The following is a 19087-nucleotide window of genomic DNA, read 5'->3' on the forward strand; positions in this document are numbered from 1 at the left end:
TTCATGGATTTGTCTTGGAAAGTAATATTATATCAAATAATTGACTTATGAACATTTTGTAAAAAGTAAAATAGTTTATTTAAATATAAATTATTTATTAATTATTTTGATAAATTTAAATAATTTTGATTATAAATTACTTCTTTAATTATTTATTCTCCACTAATTAAATCCTACAATAGTTTTATATTTTTACAAATTAATTAGTTATTTTATTGTAATAATTATATTAATTATAATGTGGAGAATTAAAAAAGTAAATATTTGAAAAATTGAAAGACAATTAAATGTTGTAAATAAATGGGCCGGGCTGCTAAAATTTTATCTGAGTTTGGGCGGCCAATTTTTTAACAAAGCGGGTAAATGAAATTTTATAATTTCAGACAAGAATCAAAGGTGGAAAGCGGGTTTGAAACAACGAGTTTGTGTCTCAAACGACAGGTTCGATTATGGTTTAGAGCATAGCATCTGGGTTCTGTTGATGGAGGAATCTGGTAACAACAAAGATTGAGATTTTTCGCCGGAACTAAGATCTATGACGGTGGTTCTTCGCCGGAAAATCAAGCGGTGTGTGGTGGTTTGTGGTTGTTTTAGGCTGAGATTGATCAGAGTAAGTGGTGGCTCTCTTATCAGCTCTCAACTTCTTACCCTCTCAACGTGCATACGTACCCTTTATATAGGGATCAAGCCTGACGTAGTTCTTGTGGAACAAGAAATCTAATGGGCTTAGACTTCTTATTCCTAGGCCCGGTAGAAGCCCATCCAAAGTCCGTCTTCCGCTAGCTTTAGGAATGTCCAACTATGAGGCCCAACCGCGAAGGCCCAAGGCTCGTCCGTAATCGCAGGACTTCACGGATAGTGCATATCCCTGCGCAAGGATAACACTCTGCTGCAGCTATCTCCCTTGATATACGGATGCAGGTATAACCACGGTTCACCCCAAATGCCGGACGCATCCCTGTCCCCCGAATGAGGATAACCCACCAGATAACAGGACAAGTGATCCCAAGCTCTTGGGTGCAAAGTGCAGGATGACTCCAAAGTTCTCCAACGAGGACACCCGTTGAATACAAGAACAGAGTTCCCAAAGCACACACCAAAGTTAACCCCGCATCCCCAATGAGGACACCCGTTGAATACAGGAGGAGGCCTTCAATCATCAGACACCCGGTGAATACATGAGGAGGCCTTCAATCATACAGGAGGACGCGTCTTGCCTTCACTTTATACCCGTGGTGTACAGCTGTCATCCACGTAAGCTGACTCTCCTCTATAAATATCTTCCCCCAACTCACAATTGTTCCTTACTCTTTTTCTCTCTGGGAACCACCATTGCCGCCGCTCTCAAGCTTTTGGTTCAAAATCCCGACAATTTAACCGCCCATTACTTGATTTCTTTTGCTCAATCAACTCCCCAACTCAAAAGGTAAACAAATATCTTCTTATTTCTTTATTTGGCCGAGTACATTGGTTTTAATGAGCAAGAAACCGTTCATATGCTTCATGTTCATGTCAATTATTCTTCATGTTCTTTTGTATGTATATGTGTATATATCTATAAATGCATCATACTTTGCTTCTTTGATTCCGTAATTACATGTTTTAGGGCTTTAATTGGATTCCCCCAAACTACTAACAGCTGGTTAAAATTCCATTGCATCGCAGCCACATAGGACGCGTTTGCCCGTCAGGTCGCGTCCTATCTTCCCTTGTTTAGGACATATGTTTAAGTCATTTTAACCAGATGTCACATAGGGACAATATTCTACTAGGACGCGTCGTGGTAGTGCACCTCTTGGGACAGATTCTTAGGACGCGTCCTAGGACGTTTCCGGTTTCTTCTTCTTTCTTTTTTATCATCATCATTTTCATTCATTTTTTTTGCGGACGCGTCCTCAAATTTTTTTTTCCTTCTTTGCAGTTGGAGGACGCATCTTCTTCCTCACCTTTACATCCATTCAAAGTACTCAACAAATGCCTTGGAATCTATTCCCCACACTTGATCTCCTTCAAACCTGACTTCCCTGATTCTCATAGGACAAGTTCCTTCCTTAAGGAAGAAAGACGCGTCTTTGAATCTCTCAACTCCAAGACTTCTATAATGTCTGACTCCAGTTCTGATTCTATGGATCACGTCCCCATAAGCTCGAGGATGAAAAATAAAGGATTCAAACGCAAAAGAACTCCAATTCTACATGATAGGGCCGCCATCGAAGACTGAACGGATGATGAGATCATTCCCATCACAATCCAACAGCCCCAATGCATGACTGTTTCAGACGAGGACGCATCCCATTTTCAGGACGCGTCAGCCTCACAGGGCGCGGCCCCTTCTCATGACGCGCCCTCTCCTCACAGCGAAGGTGAATTCGAGGGAAGAGCCCCAGAACCTGAAAAATACCCCATTTCTCCTCAACAGTTTGTTTCCCCAATGGAACATTGGGAACCCAGTGATGTAGAGCTTGATTTTGATTGGAAAGAACTGGAAGACCTCCCTGAGAATGAGAAGAATACTTGGAGGAAGAGGGAAAACAAATTAGCTTGTGTTGGGATGAAATCCACTGCAACTGATCTAGAGATCGGGTGGACCATGAAGTACTACGATAAGGAGGGAATCTGGGCGCGTCCTCTCAGGATGATGAGACCTCATATCTTTGACGTGGAAAATCTGAGAATTCCAAGAATGGTTCTAACCCCAAAGCTCATTTCTTTAGGTGTGGGCGCGCCCTTGCACCCCTACATAAAAAAGATCCTGAAATGGTATGATGTTGCCCCCATTCAACTGTCTCCAAATTCATACAAGTTAGCATGGGCTCTATACATTATGTACCACAACCTTGGGTTGGGCGCGCCCTCTATGAAAGAGTTTAGCTTCTTCTACAATATCAGGAAATCCATCCCAGGATACCACTTCTTGGTTGTCAACAAGTGGTTGAACAACAAAGGGTTTAATGAGGGAAAAATCAGCCACGAACGAGATTGAAAGGAGCCATTCTTCTACATCTATGATGTTAAAAGGGCTCGTGTTCGTTTTCACTTAGAGCCAAGTAAGTGCAACATCTAGGACGCATCCTCTCTTGCAAGACGCGTCTTTTTCTTTTGTTATTCTTTCCCTTCTCCTTTTTATAACTCTCATCTCTCTTCCTTAGATAAAAGAACTCAGAAAGATCTTACAGGAAGAAAGAAAAAGAGAGATGCGAAGGTATCGAAGTATGCCGAGAAGCACTTTAATCTTAAGGACATGATCACGGAGGCCAATCTTAAAAAGATTGGGGCTTTATCTGCAAGGGTTGGCTCCATTTGTAAATATCGTGATTTTTAAATGGAAAACCCGTCCTAACTGCATCTGAGAAAGCTAGAGGGTTAAATGCAACAGAACTTGTCCAACTGGACATAAGTAGACAAGTAGATCTAGAGCAAGGTAAGAATAATTTGGACGCTTCGCGGACGACGCATCATGCGCACTTTCACCCCTTCTCTTACATGCATAACTTTAATCTAACTTGTAAACGTTTCCCACATCCTATTTTATGGCTTTAGACGCGTCTTTTCCCTTGGGCGCGTCCTCTTCTATTATTAGCTTGTCACTTATACCATTCTCATAGTCCGTGATATGGGCGTTGTGTCCCCTATATTGGACGCGTCATATGTTTAGGACGCGTCGTGACCCCATAAATGTACCTTTTATGTCTCTGCACAGCTTCATGCATTTATATATGTTCATATGCATTTTAATTGATATCCATACCTTTGTATTTAAATTATGCTTATGGCGCGTCCTTCTATAGGGACGCGTCTACCTTATCTTGCTAACGCTTTTTCTGTATTCATGTCACATAAATGACTTCCCTTTCATAGGGATTCACAATTGGAGCTTCCAGAAAGTTGAGAGCCAAAAAGCAGACTCGTGTGAAACCTGATCCCAAAGCTAAGGATCCTACTCCTGCTGTGACACCTTCCCCTTCGCCAAAAATCATCGACACCACAGTGATGGACATCCCTGAGAAGGAGGACGCGCCCTTAGAGCGTCAAAAGACTGTTCCTGACGACCAATCTTTCGTTCTCAGATATCTGGGCGCGTCCTCGGTTGGCGACTTTACCGAGGATGAAGTCAGGGGTTGGACTTTTAGGACTGAGCAACAGACAGAGGAGGCTATGGTTAGGGCTGGAGCTGAGCTTCACTTGCACGCCAGGCAAAATGCTAATATGTCTGCAAGGCTCAGGGCGCGTCTTGCCGCCACCGACACTGCAAAGAGCCAAGCTGAAGATAAGGTAAAATCTCTGGAAAAGTATATTAATTTGCTTGACCAAGAAAAGGATGCTGAGATCAAATGCCTGGAGGAGGAGAAGACGCGCTTGAGGCAGAAAAGGCTGTGTTAGAAGGTAATGTCTCCTCTTTGGAGAAAATGATGGAAAGTGTTATCACACTGAATTCCACCATGCAGCTGGAGCTTGACACTCTGAACGATGACAGGCTGCATGGATGGACAGAGGAGAAAAAGCTGGTTTACCAAAATGGCTTCGCAGCTGGGTTTGAAGAGTGGTGCTCTGGGTTTATTACAAATGACCTAGAGTATACCTTTTCAAAGTTCAATGCAGACACCCAGATATGGGTCAATGATTTCAGAGTCAGGGCCGCGGATTCCATAAAAAGTAAAAGGATTTTTCTTGGTTTGGAGGAAGAGGATGTGTCCCCTGCTCCTAATCTGCTTCAGGCTCAACCTCCTCCTACAAACAACCAAGACAAACCTCAGGACGCGCCTCCTGACTAGGACGCGTCCTATGTTTTTTTATGGATTTTTTTACTTGAACTATTTAAGGGTGCGGGCCCCTTGAAGCCTTGCAATTTGTAATGATCACTTTTGAACTACTTTTGCTTACATGCTTTCATGACATTTCTCCTTAATTTGCCTCTGCATATCTTTTTCTTTATAAACTTTACTCAGACACAAGTATGGGCGCGTCCTGTACGAAGGGCGCGTCCCCATTAAAACATTGATTGAAACATTGTTATACTTTTTACACACATATTAAACAGGTGTTATGAATGGGCGCGTCCTTTCTACTTGGATGCGTCTGGGTAGAGTTGTCTGGAAAGTGCATTTTTAAGCAGCATAATATCATGTTGCGCTTGTGCATTTAGATAAGACAGAGCATGTGGGGCGCGTCCATGGTAAAGACGCGTCTTCCCTTTAATTATTTTTATAAAATTTGAAGGAACATAAAACTGTCGGAGCATCAACCAAAATAACTTGGGCGCGTCCTTGGAAGTAGTACGCGTCTTAATTCCAATTTTACTTGAACTCTATTGTTCCTTTAAAATCTGCATAAAACTATTAACTAGGGCGCGCCCTGTAGCTTGGACGCATCATGAAACCAAGAAAATTAACAAGCAAATATATATTTTTTGGAAAATTTCAAAGTTTTCATAATAATGCGCTCTGGTGTCAAAACTGCACTAGTCCCACGGCTACTATGCTCTGTGGGGAAATTATTCGAAAGAATGACCCTTCAACTAGTTCTAAGGTAAGTAGTACATGCACTCCCCCCCAAGGCTAGGAGGAATTTATTTAATTCTAGCCTATAATCCGGGCATAGCCCTAAATATATAATAAAAGAGGTACATAAGGGGCCAAAGCCGCGCCTTACTGATAATACTTTCGGAGATGTTCCGCGTTCCACGCTCGCGGAACCAGCTTCCCTTCCATATCTTCAAGGTGATTAGTCCCTTTCCACAAGATGGCCTTTATTTTGTATGGTCCTTCCCAATTAACTCCAAATACTCCATGTTGGGGGTTCTTCGTGTTGGGCATCACTTTCCTAAGTACCAAATCTCCCACCTTCAGCAATTGTCCCTTTACCTTCTTGTTATAATACCTTGCGGCACGTTGCTGATATGCTGCGAGCCTTAGCTGAGAATTTTCCCTTGTCTCCTCCAAGAGATCCAAATGAAGCCTTTGATTAATCTCGGCATCTTCCTCTGTGTAACGGTTTCTGCGAAGCGATCCCGACCCAACTTCCACGGGGACCATAACTTCATAACCGTAAGTCAGCATGAACGGAGTTTATCCCGTAGTAGATCGTGGTGTAGTGTTGTATGACCACATCACCTTCGGGAGTTCTTCAGGCCAATTTCCTTTGCGTTCTTCCAGTTTGGCTTTGAGGGTATGCTTTATTATTTTATTAACAGCTTCTGTCTGCCCATTGCTTTGAGGATGATAGACCGCTGCAAACTCCTTCTTAATTTTCAACTCCTCACATAGTTGTCGCAAATCCTTGCTATCAAATTGCTTTCCGTTGTCAGAGACAAGCTTGTAAGGGATTCCAAACCTGCACACGATGGAGTTGAAAACAAAATCTCTGATTTTCTTTACGGTGATAGTAGCCAGTGGCATAACTTCCGCCCATTTAGTAAAGTAATCGACCGCAACCACTGCATACTTGATGTTCCCTTTACCTTTAGGTAATTCTCCGATAAGATCAATTCCCCACATGGCGAACGGCCATGGGCTTACCATAGGCGTCAAGAGCGTCACCGGCAAAGACGAGTAGTTTGCAAAGCGCTGACAGCGATCACATGCCCTAAAAAAATTTGTAGCATCCTCTTTCATTGTAGGCCAATAATATCCTTGGCGTAAAACTTTCATCGCCAACGAGCTACCCCCCGAGTGATTGCCACAGATTCCTTCATGCACTTCCCTTAAGATATAATTTCCCTCTTCTTTGTCAACACATCTAAGCAGTGGTTGATTGAAGCCTCTCTTGTACAGAACATCGTCGTATACCACATACCTTGCAGCCTGATAGCAGAGTCGACGAGCTTTGAACCTATCCTCGGGGAGTGTTCCCCTATGAATGTAAGCTAAAATAGGCGTCATCCATGTTTCCTTGGGAGCCTCATCCACTTGCATAATTTCTATCTCTGGGATACTAGGAATCTCCTGGATCTCAAGAGGTATGGATCCTAACAACACAACCTCTTGTTGCGACCCCATTTTTGCGAGAGCATCCGCGTTACTATTCTTCTCCCGCGGAACACATTCCAACCTAACTTCTTTGAACATTCCAATAAGGCGTTGTGTGCATCTTAAGTATAACTCTGTTCGTGGGCCTCGTGCTTGAAATCCCCCGTTCACCTGATTCACCACCAGCTCTGAGTCACTCCTTGCAATTAGGTTTCGCACTCCCATTTCCAGAGCGATCTTTAGGCCATTAATCAACACTTCATACACTCCGCATCATTATTTGTTGCATTAAACTTGAAATAAATTGCGCTCATCAGATCATGGCCTTCTAGAGACACGAGTACTATACCCGCACCTGCTCCTTCATTGTTAACTGCCCCATCCACATGCAAGATCCACCAGGGATGTGGAAACTCCTCCAAAGACTCCTCAGCCTGAGGTGGATGTAGCATCACCAAAGCTTTGTCATCAACTTCAGAATCAAATTCCAACAAGAAATTAGCTAAGGCTTGCCCTTTAATCGCTGACCGGGGCACATATTCCAAATCAAACTGTCCCAAATCCACAGCCAACTTCATCATTCTCCCTGATGACTCAGGTTTATGAAGGACTTGTCGTAGCGGGTATGCCGTACGAACTTCAATTCTATGGGCTTGGAAATATGGCCACAATTTTCTTGATGCAAGAATCAGGGCATAAACCAACTTCTCCATGCTTGTGAAGTGAGTTTCAGCGTCGTGCATCCGCTTGCTCACATAGTACACTGGTGACTGCTGCCCATCTTCCTCTCTTACCAGAACTGCGCTGATTGAATACTCAGACACTGTGAGGTACAGTACTAGAGATTCTCCATCTAACGGTTTTGACAGCATGGGAGGGTTTCCCAGGTGCTCCTTGATCCTTTTGAAAGCCTCTTCACATTCTGGTGTCCATACAAAGTCTTTCCCTGCTAACTTAATCGCCTTGAAAAACTCTTTGCATATGTCAGAAGATTTGGAAACAAACCGATTTAGCGCGACAATCCTCCCGATTAAACTTTGCACTTGCCTCGATTTGGTGGGCGATTTCATATCTAACAGTGCCTTGATCTTTGCAGGGTTGGTCTCAATTCCCCTATGGTTGACGATGAACCCGATAAACTTGCCCGACTCCCCGCCGAACACACACTTTTGTGGGTTCAGCTTCATGCGAAACTTCCTTAGAATGTTAAATATTTCCATCAAGTGTCTGATATGATCATTCGCCACCTTGGACTTTACCAGCATATCATCCACGTACACCTCCATGGTTCTCCCAATTTGGTTTTTGAACATCATGTTTACCAACCGCTGGTAGGTTGCGCCAGCATTGATCAAACCAAATGGCATTCCTATGTAACAGTATAACCCCCTGTCAGTGATGAAGGATGTATGTTCTTGATCAGGGCCATACATCGGAATTTGATTGTAACCGGAGTATGCATCCATAAAACTCAGCAATGCATGCCCTGCTGTCGCGTCAACCAACTGATCAATTCTTGGGAGCGGGAAGCTATCATTTGGACATACCTTATTGAGATCTGTGAAATCCACACATGTCCTCCACTTCCCGTTCGGCTTTTTCACAAGCACTGGATTTGCAAGCCATTTGGGGTAGAATGATTCTTTGATTAGTCCCACCTCCAACAACCGGTCTACTTCTTCTTTTAATGCTATCGCCCTTTCCCCGCTCATCGGGCGGCGTTTTTGAAGTATACCCGTACAATTCGGGAAGATGTTCAACCGGTGATACATTACATCTGGGTCGATTCCCACCATGTCTGAATGACTCCACGCGAAGACATCAAGATTTGCAATTAAGAAGCGGGTAAGACTTCCCCTCGTTTCATCATCTAACTGGGATCCCACTTTCAAAACCTTGTTCGGGTCATCTTTGTCAACCGAAATAGATATTGTGTCTTCGACCGGTCCCGTCTTTTCGGCGGGCATAGGGATCCTGGGATCCAAATCGAAATCAAAGTCTCGGGGGTCCTCGACTTCCACTTTTACATCTGAGGGCGCGTCCCCATGAGTGGGAGCATCTACCTCAGGACAAGGCATAGTTTTGTGCAATGCAGGTGAAGAAGGCGCGTCCTCATTTGGAGGAGCATCAACTTCAATTCCATTTTTATTCTTCAAGGGCGCGTCCTCCCTTTGAGGAGCATCCACCTTGAAGTTATTTCCGAGACCTTGCAAAATCTCACTTCCTCCTTCCAATTTTCCCCCGTTAACCTCCTTCTGCATGATCTCCTCTGCATGGTTCACCACCACTTCTTCTACGCTACGGATCCTCGAAACATTCCCCAGCGTCCAAACAGAGTTCCCAGTGACATAGGTTTCTTCCTCTTCGGGGCCTTCTAAGAAATAGTGGGCATGAACCTCTCTGCTTGGTTTTGTATGAATGTCCTCCGCACCCTCAAATGGAAGACCCTTTCCCTCGTACCTTCTCCTGAGAAATTCTTTAACAGCATTGTGATAGCAGTCGCGTGACTCGTACTGCAACCCTCTCAGACTGCCTACTCTGTTTGGTGTTGGGAACTTTATCATCAAGTGATGTATCGAGGTTATCACCCTGAACGCTCGTAACCAAGGCCTGCCGACCAACACATTGTGCGCGGAATCCTGATCCAGCACTTTGAAGTTTATCATTTGAGTGACCGACAAAGCTCCTTTCCTGAGTGTGACGGGAAGCCTAACCGAACCCATAACTCTCATTGCTTCTCCAGTAAAGCCATAGACGTGTGCATCCTTAAAGTACATGTCGCTATCCGGGAAACCCAATTTTTTGTATGTGTTGTAATACAAGATGTTCGCAGAACTCCCATTGTCCAAGAAGACTCGATGTACATTCATCTCCCCAATAAGCATGGTAACCATCAGCACATCGTTGTGGGGATAAGCATCTTTGGAGGTCTATCTTCCAAGCTGTGAATCTTGGTGAGCGGCGGATGTCGTGCCTCTCTCGCGTTTCTTTCCAATGCTCGATTACTATCACCAACAAAAGGGTGTCCTCCAAAAATTGCCCTGATACTGCCAGCCCTCTGAAACTTAACTTCAGCTGTTTTCTCAACATCTTCCACTCGCGGGAGCTGGCTTTCATCCTTACCCTTGTCATCGCTTCCCCTGCGTCATTTCATCTTGTCAATCCATTCTCCCAAGTACCCAGCCTTGATCAATTCCTCAATTTCATCTTTTAGGTGACGACACTCATGGGTGTCATGGCCGGTAGACTCATGGTAATCACAATACTTCTTTTTGTCTCTGCTCTGCTATGAAGTTAGACGGTTGGGTTTCTTGAAGATTCTTCTATCCTTATTTACCTCAAAGATATGATCAATGGATGCCGCCAGTGGTGTATAATTGCTGACCCTTCTCTCATAGTTCGATGACGGGCTCCATTCTCTCCGCGTGTTCACGGTGTTCACTCTATTAGGGCTTCTGGCATTCCGCCGATAATCTGGGCTCAAGGATCTATCCTTTCTCTTGGATCGCCCCTTGAAGTTATGGGTGTTGTCATTCTTTTTTGTTTCTGCAAGCGACTGTTCAATTGCTTTGAATGATTCCGCCTGCGCAAGCACATCAGCTAATGACACATGGTCCTTCCCTTGCAGGTGCTTCCAGAAATCCGTTCCCACACGCAATCCAGCTATAAGAAGTATTTTTAGCGTTTCATCAGTTGCACCCCTTACCAAAGTGGATTCTGCATTGAACCTTTTGAAGTATGAAGTTAAAATTTCTCCTTCCTTCTGTTTCACATTAGCCAGTGTGGTAACTGGTGGTGTGTACTTAACTGCAGCTTGAAATTGAGTCAAAAACAAAGTTTTCATCTGTTCCCAGGATGTGGTCACACCTGGACCAAGTTTTTGGAACCACTGCTGAGCGCTTTCTCTAAAAGTGGCCGCCAGGAGACGGCATCGAGCCAAATCAGGTACTTGATATACATCCATTTCAATGTTAAAGCGCCCCAAGAATTCCATAGGATCAGAGTTCCCATGAAAATACAAGTCATTGGTTGTGTTCCTGTATCCTGCAGGCAATTGCGCCTCCCTCACAAAAGCAGCAAAAGGAGAAGGAGCTTGCGCAGTCGCCGTTACTCTTCCTCCCTCAAGATGGTTGAGCAACCTCTTGAGATCGTTCACATTAAACGTCCCTACTCCAGGAATGGTTTGAACATTAGGCTGTTGGGGTTGCTCTGCGACCTGTTGTAGTTCTCCTTGATTATCCCCCGGGTGTAACGGTGGATCTCGCCGCCCCTCGCCCTGAGGCTGCGGCTGTAGCATGTTACCATCTTGGTATTTTCCCGCACGTGAGGTTCCTCTTGACCGTGTCGTGGAATTTCATCATTATTCTGCACTCTTACTTGAATTCGACCACTGTCCTGGTTATGAGGACGCGCCTTGGAGCCATTACCCGTAGCACTGTGAGAAACTACAGGGATAACGACAGGGGCTTCTTCAGCGGAGGGTGCTCCATCTCTCCTACCATTTTAGGGTGTTCTTCCATATTGGTATCCCATCTTTCCTCGTCCATTCCTCTGATATCCCCGGTAGTAATTCTCGGGCCGTCCTCGCGGAGGGGCACGCTCGTGCTCGCGGTGCCGCGTCCTGTCATCCCTTTGGAATGCTGGGGGCATACGCGTTGTGTCACGGGGCCCCGCTTTTCCAGCGTTTCCATCCTTTTGCCATTCTACCACCAACATCCTCAAATCGTCATCTTCCAACCTTATGCCAAGCCTTCTTTTCAAGGTTGAAAGATCCTTTCCTTCCTCATCTTGATTTTGAGTGTTCTCCGCACGACGACGCTCGTCCATCGTACGTCCAGACCTATGTGGGTATGGCACCACCTGGTTACCAAGGCGAGGCTTTTCCCTACCATCAGTGTCCTCATCGAAAAGCTCCACAATAGGCTCTACATCATCAGAATATTCCAAGCGCCGCAGAGTGATTCGCGGGTTTTCCCCGCTGTCTTGGGTATCTCCTTCAACTACTGGTGTTTTCCCCACGGCATGGCCGTGACGGGGAAAACGACGACCTCTCCTCGTTCTCCGACGCTCCACCGTATTCAGTCTTGAGTGAAAACTATTAAGAGTATCCCCCATGCGATACAACTGCTCCAAGATATCAGCGTTGCTGATGAGAACCGGAGGTGTTCCCCCCACATCCGGAGCTCTTGGTGGATCCGCCATGTTTCTGGGAAGGTAGGGTTCATGGCGAGTATAGCCTCCCCCCCTTCTCCTTCAGATCTGCTGTCACTTCCATCATAAGAACTTCCATCACGATTATAAGACATCTTTTCCTCCTAAGATTACGACCTTAATTAACACCCCTTCTTCTAGCGCCAATTTGTTGACGGAGGAATCTGGTAACAACAAAGATTGAGGTTTCTCGCCGGAACTAAGATCTATGACGATGGTTCTTCACCGAAAAATCAAGCGGTGTGTGGTGGTTTGTGGTTGTTTTAGGCTGAGATTGATAAGAGTAAGTGGTGGCTCTCTTATCAGCTCTCAACTTCTTACCCTCTCAAGGTGCCTACGTACCCTTTATATAGGGATCAAGCCCGACGTAGTTCTTGTGGAACAAGAAATCTAATGGGCTTAGACTTCTTATTCCTAGGCCCGGTAGAAGCCCATCCAAAGTCCGTCTTCCGCTAGCTTTAGGAATGTCCAACTATGAGGCCCAACCGCGAAGGCCCAAGGCTCGTCCGTAATCGCAGGACTTCACGGATAGTGCATCTCCCTGCGCAAGGATAGTCCTTGACCGTCTCAAGGAAGGAATTCTTCAAAGAATATCTGCAACAAATATATTAGTAAAAATAATCTCCATTGCTCCTCTCCATGCAAGCTTTGTCCTGAAGTCACCATCAAAAGTGTATTGACCAAACACAGGACGCGTCCTAAGACTCTGGGCGCGTCCTCACCTTTATAAAACCAACCTTGTTTCTTCATCAACCGTTCCTTACAGCATGCCACAACAACAAGACGCGTCCTGATAGGGACATGCGCGTCCTCCAACTTCCATTGTCACAAGATCACATTTGCCAAGTACTTTCACCATGGTTGACGTGTCCACCTAGTAAGGGCGCGTCCTTCCCTGATCATGCACTCTTATGCTTCGTCATTACCAGACTATAACATATCTTCTCACAAGTAGGCGCGTCCTCTGTGCCTGGACGCGTCCTAACCTCCTACAACGCAATACCGAGTTTGACCGCACGTAATCCGCATTTGACCCGAGTCAATTCAATGCCAAATTTTGGGTATAACAGGTTCCAAAAAGATTTGAGTTGAAACTCTCCACCAATTTAAAGCTATATTGGGTTTGTATAAATTCTCTTCCATCTTATAATTAAAATGACTGTGTAGAAAGGTGTATGTATGTTTAGTTAATTTGTTTGACTTAGTTTGTGTTTATTTGTTTTGGGTTGAATAATCGAGATCTCCCTGCTCGTTGGATCCGATTAAGAGAAGTGGAATTGTACAAGAGGATTTGGAATTGTTGTTGAGTCGGAAGGCTCATATTGATGCTATTACAAGTTCTTATGAATACCTCAAAACTGCACAAAAGACGTAAGAAGTAAATTAATGGGAAAGTATAAACAAATTTCTTCTTAATATATTGCTTTTCGTGGTTACATCTATTTAGTGTTCTAATAATTTTGTTTCATATATAATATGGATGAATTCTACATAGCTCCAGCTTTCATGGACATGATTGTTGTTCACCTTACAAAGAATTACATGACCCTGCCTAACATCATGGTATTTGCTCAGTTTCAAATGTCATAGAACTAACTATAAGTTTGACCCTGCCTAACTTAAATGAGTAGTGGATTTCCGGGTTTAAGCTCTATTTCTGTCCTAATTCTTACTGTTGTATGTTAGAGGTTCTTCTTATTATTGGTGTTTGGGGAGGAAAAGGTCAGGGAAACTCATTCCAGTGTGAGCTTGTCTTTGCAGGCAATCTGCTCAACGCTCCCGTGTTTTAATTGCAGTTTTTTTCAGTTCTATTATCTTTCCACTAAACTGATTATATATTTTTTATTTGCTTCTTAGTGAGTGGGAAATCAAATGGCTGGAAATGCAACGTTATTTCCTTCTTTAGCTGAAGTCCATGTATGCTAACATTTCACTTTATCCATGTTAATTTTAACTTTGCAAATTCATAATAAAAGGATATAGTTTTTTCCTGATTAGAAAGTTAAATGAGCATTGTTGACATTGGCAACCAGGTCCTGCTCTTATATTTGAAGGAGAGGAATCTATGATTGCAGCTATTACAGAAAATCCTACAAGCTTTAAGGTACTGTGGACCTCTTTTAAGTTTGTTTCATTATGAAACTTCACCATAGTCCATACTTCATAAGCCCGGGTTGATTAACTTTCTTGTTTTTATTAGCTTTGTAGTTCTCTTGGAACATTTCTTCTATTTTCATGGTAAGTACTTCTAATTCTTACTGTTTAAATTTGATCCATATCGTATTTCTCGAAAAAGTGATTCCCCTGATTGGATTTTGTATGATACTTATGAGATCGATAAGATTGAATACTTTTTGTTAAAAATTCTTGAACTTGGTAACTGTATTGTTTCCGAGATTTGCAGTTACTCTTCTGTTCTTGGTGAGTTATTTGGTGCGTGTGTTTCGGGTATGTATTGAGCTGATTTTATTCTTTTGTGTTAAGGTGTAGCGAAATTTGGAATCCAATGGCAGTTAAAACAATCGAAAGTAGTCTCCCAGATGAATTGTTGAAGTTGTTATTCGCATTGGCTTCAAAGTGGGGAGATTTAATCGATGTTGATATGATTAAAGTGATCCATCTGAGTGGTGCTATAACTAATGAGGTTTATCGAATAAGTTGGCCTGCAAAGACTCCAGGTGTTTTTAGAAATATTTAGGTCTGGGTTTATGGTGAAGGTGTTGATGTTTCTTTTGATAATGTCTTATATTTGTAACTCTTGCATGAATTTTGTACATTATATATGTACGGAGAAGAAGCATAATATATCTTTGTAAGTTTTACTTCTGAAAGCCATTTTGTTCAAAATACAATTCCTGAAAAACATTTTCAGATTTCAGAGCCAGAGGGGTAAAGCCGTAAAGCATCATGTCATTCCTCATATGGGGGCAGATTTGAAACAACATGAAGTAGTAGTATAGACAGAAGGTCAATTCTGTCAATTCTCATGCATAGGCATGGCACTATGGCAGTTTCTAAGCTAAGATAGTTTTTGTTTATTGTTGGTGCCTTTTTGTAGCAAATTCTTGCGCCATTACTTTTTAGTTGGAGTGTACAAACAAACCGCTCAACCGCATTCAACCGCTCGCAACCGATCCGTATTTGCGGATAATCGCGAAACGCAGGTTGGTTGTGGATTTAAATTTTAAAAACCGCTCATTCGTGGTTTGGATACGGTTTTAAATTCTTGAAAATCGCAACCGCAACTCGCAAAATATATTTATAATAAAATATATTTTCAAAAATGTAGTTGATATCATATAAATTAATAAGTATACACATTTATCAACTAATCTTAGGTTAATGTTAAGACTTCATACATAAAATTCACAATTATTATAAGATATATAACCAAACAAATGAAAAATATAATCAACCTATAATTTTTTTTATCCTTTTCTTTTTTTCTTTTCTCTCGCCTCCACATTTTTGTATGTTTTTAATATTCTTACTCCACACGGAACATTAGTTTATATTTTATTTTTGAATATAATTTATCACGTAACTTAAACTTTAATTTATTAATATGCCGAATTTTTTTTTTTGCAAATTATTAATTATTTTAAAATAAGTGGTTGAACCGCAAACCGATCCGCAATAACCGCAAATTCGCAACCGCAAATGACGCGGTTAACCGCAACCGCAAATGCGGTTGCGGATGACAATTTTTTAAAACCGCTCTTCGCGGTTTGGTTCGACTTTTATCCCAAAACCGATCCGATCTGAACCGCGTACACCCCTACTTTTTAGAGAAGAGTAGTTGCAAGCTCTTCTGAATAACATATATAGTTACTCTTATATATATATTAACATATTGTGGCTGAATGTTATGTCCTTTTTTACATTATCAACGAATCACAACATGATATATTCAATGCAATGGGGTCAATGTATGCTGCAGTGCTATTTATCGGAATTACTAATGCTTCTTCTGTTCAACCTATAGTCTATGTTGAAAGGTCTGTTTCATATAGAGAAAGAGCAGGAATGTATTATGCATTACCATTTGCATTGGCCCAGGTCAGTACTTTAAAATTTGTATATGCATCCATTTTATTCATTCGAGCTTTATAGTTTCCAATCATATAAATATTAGTCCAGGGGGATGGAGGAATTATTTCTGGGGTTACAACATCCTCCATTACAACTCCACTGGATACTATTAAGGCTCGGTTGCAAATTTAAATATTATGCAGGCCAAGGAAAAGGTAGAGTCAAAGGCACAGATATATGATGATTGCAGACTCCGATTTAGAGATATTCAATAAATTTTATCACTGCATACAACTTTGCCTCTCTTTGTAATAAAATATAGATTTTACAGAACTTGATTCATCACTAATTCAAGACTTTATAAATTTAGGTTGAGTTAGTTTAATTATTCTTGGAATATTTTTATTTATATTTTGGAATTTAAATATTATTCTATTTATTAATATATTTGTGAACAAAAAAGAAAAGAAGCAAAAATAAACTTTCGAATATGATTTTTTTTAAAATTATTTATGTAGGCCCCACAGGTGGGTTCCCGGACATTTTTGACCCATTTGAACTGAAAGTTCAGTTTTTTAGCACAGCTATTCAAAATGTTCCAAAAGTGGCACAGAACGCCACTTCCTCCGGGGTTCAACCCCGGAGGCCCAGAAGAAGTGGCGTTCTGAGGTAATTTTATTTTTTTTTTTGCTTTTTTCTCTTACCTTCCGGATTAAATGGCAGTTGTGTTGAATTGTGGTTAAGTGTTTGCAAGTGGGAAATATGTAATGGAGACCTAGTTTTGAGTTTTCATATTAAATTGAAAAAAAAATATTTTGGTGTAATTTTATTTTTGTTGGGTAGTCATGCAAGCCTATTTATAGTAAGTAATTTTTATTTTTTTTTAAAAAAGTGTATGTATGACTTTTTGTGCCCTCAAAAATGGTAGTCGGCAACGAAAATATTCAATGAAGACCTAGTTTTGAGTCCTAATATTAAATTGGAAAAAATTTATTTTGGTGTAATTTTTTTTATTGGGGAGTCATGCAAGCCTATTTATAGTATGTAATATTTATATTTTAAAAAAAGTGTATATATGACCTTTTGTGACTTCAAAAAAGGTACCTTGGGAGTTGACAAATAAATGTTTTTATGAAATGGTTGTTTGTATTTTTTTGCTGTAATAGAAGACAATAACATCTTTTAGTAAAAGTAACAAGATGAAATTGACTTGTCAACTTTTAGAAGTCCGAATCTTCAGACAAATATGAAAAGTTAAAAGAAGTACTGTGTTTACGTAAAGGAAATGCAGATTTCCTAAATTCACGGGAGTAGGCACATGCAAATTTATGAAATGATTTGACAAGTTAACTTTTGTTTTGAACTAAATGATACATGTGAATAATTTCATTTTTAAATTTATAGGGTGAATAATATCAATTATTTCCATATTCGGAACTACACAACCTAATATTACATTTTGACCATGTAATATGCCTATAAATAGCTGCAAAACTATAAGCCATCAACTAAATTCCCCCCTTTGTAGTATATTAGTTTCTAAATTTTGAGGCTGCTACAGTCTGGTCATGGACAAGGCCAAGGGCAAGGGACACGCTAATTCTGATATTCATGATTACGGGGAAGTTAATTGGTATAAATGGACCGAATCTCAAGCACGGGATGAAGCTCAACAAGCAGAAATTAGGCAGGTCAAATAATTTGTGAGAAGAATGCGAGGTATACGGGCCGCACAAGGACATGCCGTACGTGATAATGAACAGTTCATTGGCTATGGGGAAATGCACTTGAAGTTTATGAAATCATCGATCGAGTATGAAGAAAACATTAATAAGAATTTTAACTCTGGTCACATTTCAAAGGAGGAACATGAGTACGAGTTAAATGAAATGTCTCGACATTACCACTTCATGGAGGACGAGCTTGAGATGAGGAAAAAGGAGTACGAGGATGCATACGCAAAGCGGAGGGCTGAAAGGATACGTGAAGAGCAGAAGGAGTGGGATGAAAAATATGCGAAATATATCGTCAAACTTGGGGAATTTTCTCAAGGACACGATGATGCTGGTATGGCTACAACTATATGTCATCAAAATCAGGGGCCCCACGTATTGCCATCGCGTGATACTCGGTCGAGTACATACGCCTCGACCCACGGATATGGGGAGGGAGGTCATATGCATACATCCCCTCACATACAAGAGGATGATGACGTTGATGATGAGTTTGATGAGTACGTAGTAAATCTGGCGGATGACTAAAAACATTGAGAGATTCATTCATTTTCCAATTTTCAGCTTTAATGTATTTCTCTTATTATATGTTTACATAATCAATGTTCCCTTGTAATGTAATTTGTTCCCAAGATGAACTGAAAATGCACTCGTTATTGCAATTTTTTGTTTACTACTTTACATAAACATTTGTACTAATTGTGATAATATTCCCAAAGTTGATGACTTTCGTAGAAGTGGTTGTAAATTTTTTTTTGGAAAAAGTTTGTTCCACGTATTAGTATTTTTGGAAAAGTAAGTAGCAAGTGAATCTTACAGGCATGTATTATTACTTGTTGGTAAATTTATGAGTTTTAACTACTCAGAAATGGAAGTATAAAATGATGATAAGAAAAATGACAAGGAAATGAGTTAGGTATCCCGTGAATACAAAGTAGAAAGCACATGCAACAGTTTGACTGAAGTTTTCACTTGTTAGAGATGAAAGTTAAAGAAGTTACTTTTACGAATGCTAGTCTGCAACTGCAAAGTTGGAAGGGTCCTCCACAGATAGGTAGTCTTGCAAACAGTTTGTCACAATTATGTTTATTTACATAATAAACATGCAGACTGCAAGATAGTGAGTAGTCTTGTCAAATGCAGTAG

General features: G+C 41.5%; 1 long non-coding RNA gene across 9 annotated transcripts; it reads left to right on the forward strand.

The window, feature by feature from the left end:
* The first annotated feature begins 13286 nt into the window (after window positions 1-13286).
* LOC141710723 (uncharacterized) lies at window positions 13287-15054 on the forward strand. Of its 9 annotated transcripts, none has more exons than XR_012571034.1 (7): window positions 13289-13547; window positions 13672-13739; window positions 13863-13898; window positions 14034-14093; window positions 14210-14280; window positions 14377-14414; window positions 14661-15054. It is a non-coding gene; the product is annotated as an uncharacterized LOC141710723 (long non-coding RNA). The 9 variants fall into 9 exon arrangements; XR_012571031.1 differs by having other exon boundaries at window positions 13290-13547; window positions 13863-13937; XR_012571030.1 differs by having other exon boundaries at window positions 13287-13547; window positions 13863-14093.
* The last annotated feature ends 4033 nt before the right edge of the window (window positions 15055-19087 follow it).

This window comes from Apium graveolens, chromosome 3 (genome assembly GCF_009905375.1).
Source record: "Apium graveolens cultivar Ventura chromosome 3, ASM990537v1, whole genome shotgun sequence".
Classification (NCBI taxonomy): Eukaryota; Viridiplantae; Streptophyta; class Magnoliopsida; order Apiales; family Apiaceae; genus Apium; species Apium graveolens.